Raw genomic sequence first — 3,430 nt, 5'->3', positions numbered from 1 at the left:
GCATTCTCTTTAATTTACATGATAGTTATATGTAGTCTTATTTTAAAAAAAAAAAAATCCTCAGTTTATATTTCATGTTTCATCTTCTAACTTTTGTCCACTACATGTTTTTAAATACACTCATTTTTTTTTTAAATCAATATTAGTTGCTGTTTCTGCTGAAACAGTACATGCAAATATTGTTAAACCCTTGCACCCCACCCAATAACCACGAGACTGATTTAGGATTACGGCTGGTGTTCTCATGTGCCAAGTTCTTTCCCCTAACTGCATCTCGTAGGAATTGCTTCTGTGTCTCTTCTTTTGCCTTGGGCAGGCAGCCTAAGAACCCTGAGTGACCCAAGTCTCTGCTACATCAAACAGCCCTTCACCCATAAAGCCCAAGAGCTGGAACTGTGAAGCAGGTGCTAGGGCTGGACATTCATGAGTGTCATCTACCACATGGCCATCTCACCGCTGTAACAAAAAGCTGTAATTCTGTACAAACACACAAAGTATTGCATTACATTGTCAAAGAACGCATGCTTACCATGACAAAATATATATATATGTGAATATATATGTATTTTCTGGTCATCCTTTTATGTATATGGAACACCTCTCATGTGTGTATTAATATATAATCATCTATCACCATGCATAAAAATGAAATACACCTATTTAATTAAAGCTGACACTTTTGAAACGGATTCTTTCCCTTCAGATGCAATTTGAGAAAAGCACAACTACTCCAAGCCTTGGGAGCCAACATTGTGCTTTTAACAGCAGCGTCACAGTGACTCAGATATTAACTCGGGTACTGAAGTTACTACTTGATGGTAGTAATGAGGATGAATAATCGCAAACAGGAACTTGAAAACCCCCTCTGATTAGCAAATGTTTTCTTATCTGCAGCTGACTCTGTAGTTGCTGAAGCCAGGAGCCCTTCATTGCCTCTGATTTATGAGTGGGTTAAAAATATCTTGAAGTAAATGGAAAAGCTGTTGCATGTATTTTGGGGTCAGTTTAATCTTTTTCTCTTTGTGTGCCCTTCCTGGACTCGGCAAAGCACCGGGGGACAGAGGACTACAAAGGACAAGAAGAGCAACAGCACCTCAACACCCCTGAGCAGTTTGTGTTTTCCTGCATGGAGAGGGGGTGTAGGGGTGACGAGCCAAGAATGTCAACCCCTTTCTGCAACAGCCCCAAAACTGAGCCAGCGTGCCCCAGCCTTGGGGAGGACATCAGCCTTGCTCACAGGCAGGTGAGGCAGGGCCCAGGGGTGTCCCCTGGGTGGACAGGGGCTGGAGAGCACGGCTGACCAGGCTCTACTGCCCAAAACCCCCAAAATCCCCCACCCCAAACGCTTAGGAATAAGTATAAGTGCCGAGTCAGCTCATACCACATGTCCCACCACCAACTACTTGTAGCTTGGAGCCCCTCTCTCACCCATTTAGTCACATGCAAAAAGACTTTCTCTTCTTTTAACGTGTATAGTTTTTTTCTTAACCCTTCAGAAAATCCTAGCAACCACACCATCCTATGGCCAGAACTTCCAGTTTAACTGTGGTGCATAAAAGACAACATAATTTTCCTTGAACTTGTCTTCTGCCATCTTCACTTGGTAGCCCTAAACTTTGGTTGGTTTTTAATTTTTTTTTTTTCTTCCCTTGGTGAAGGCTGAAGGTATGGGTTTAAAATGCATTCAGCACCTTTTATATCCCCAGCACCTTGATGTCAGCCAGCTGCCAGGCAGGGAAGGGGCAAAAAATAGAGAGAGCTGAAGGAAAGCCTCTCCAGCTCCAAGGGTCTGAGCTCAAAGTGGCAACCAAGGCTCAGATAGGCCACTTGGCCACGGGAGAGGAAAAATGGTATTGAAACACAGCCTCTGCTTTGTGACATGTGACTTAGCCAGTATGATTTTCTTTTTTCTAAAGTAAATATCTAAAAATATTCATTAAGTGGGAGTTTACTGTATTGCCTCACAACAGAGCCTTTTTTCTGCCTGTGACCTTCTCAAAGAGGCAATGCAACCGGTAAAAAAATCATTTTCAAAAAAGGAAGTATTGAGCTAAGATCATGGTCTTATGACTCTTACTTTTCATATGCTCACATTCACACTGGCTGCCTCTTCCTTTTTATTTAATACCTCTGTGTGTGTGCGTGCATGTGTCTGTATGAAAACTACAGGCTGTGATCACACAGGCTCTGTAGGCTCCACGTTACTGTGACTTGACCATCGGGATTTTTGCCTGTTTATGGCTATGCAACACTTCTCTTGTTTTCAGGGGTTTGACAGCATCTGAAATAGAAAGCGTATTTAAAAAGCAGCTTGTAAATTGTTAGAAAGACAGTGCTTATCTGTTGGCGCTTTAAGAGCTGAAGCTGCGAGTGTCTTCGGCCTTGATCAATTAAGTCCTGACTTTGAGTGAAAAATAGAATAGAATAAGATTCATGAGAAAGAATGCAAGAAACAAGATAAGAAATTGCTCGTGTAACTAGTCAGAAGTAAAAAGAATGGCTCATGAACAGGTGGATTTATCCAATCAAGTATTGTAACCAGGTGTGTGAACAGTAGCTTTTAGCCAATGAAGAGTTGTTTATATTGGACTAGATGATCTTTTGAGGTCCCTTCCAATCCCTAATATTCCGTGATTCTGTGATTCTGTGTGTGTGTGTGTTGGCAGCTTAAGAGTATATAAGTGATCATGTAACCAATAATAAAGGTCTCCAGTAGAATTCACATTGAATCATGTGTGGAGTCCATGGGTGCATCCCTCTCGGCACTTATCCCTTCTTTAAATTTGACACTCTTAACTCCTACCAAAAAGTATTTATTAGTAGAAAGAAAGAAACCCCACCCTTATTTTCCAAAAGGCAGATGTGACTAGCTAATGTACTGCTTTTCCTCTTAAACACAGAGGCAGGGCTGCTGCTTTCAGCTTCCATTGCAAGCTCTTTGCAGTGTATGAAGACAAGTTACTTGTTTTAAACCAGGACCTGACGTGAATTGACTGTACAGAAAGACAAATTATGATGGGCAGACAAAAGAAGAGAGAGAGCCCTTGAGCTCTGCGGTGCTGTCAAATATAGTTGCTATTTCTTGATTCTCTGGGAAGATGCTGGTGGTTTGGGGGTTTTTTGTTGTTGTTGTTGTTTTTAAAGGTGTAAACAAAGTCTGGTTTTGAATTCCATCTCTTAATGGAAACACAGACCATGAGACCCAAGTGCACCCTACAGGCTTCAAAATAAGATGCAAGCAGACAGGAATTCAAACCCTTTTTTGTAAAAAAAATATTTAATTTTAATATGGCCCATTTATTTCAAAGCCAATCTTATAATTAATTTCAGGGAAGAAATTCTTTCTGAGTGTTTGATACTGGCAATACCAGCTCTCATACACCCGATAGTCAAGTGAGTTGCAAATTCTCTTACCCCTCAAAAAAAAACC

Source organism: Antrostomus carolinensis, unplaced genomic scaffold, assembly GCF_000700745.2.
Source record: "Antrostomus carolinensis isolate BGI_N321 unplaced genomic scaffold, ASM70074v2 scaffold11144, whole genome shotgun sequence".
Classification (NCBI taxonomy): Eukaryota; Metazoa; Chordata; class Aves; order Caprimulgiformes; family Caprimulgidae; genus Antrostomus; species Antrostomus carolinensis.
The sequence above is the reverse complement of the archived record's forward strand: the minus strand, read 5'-3'. Positions refer to the sequence as shown.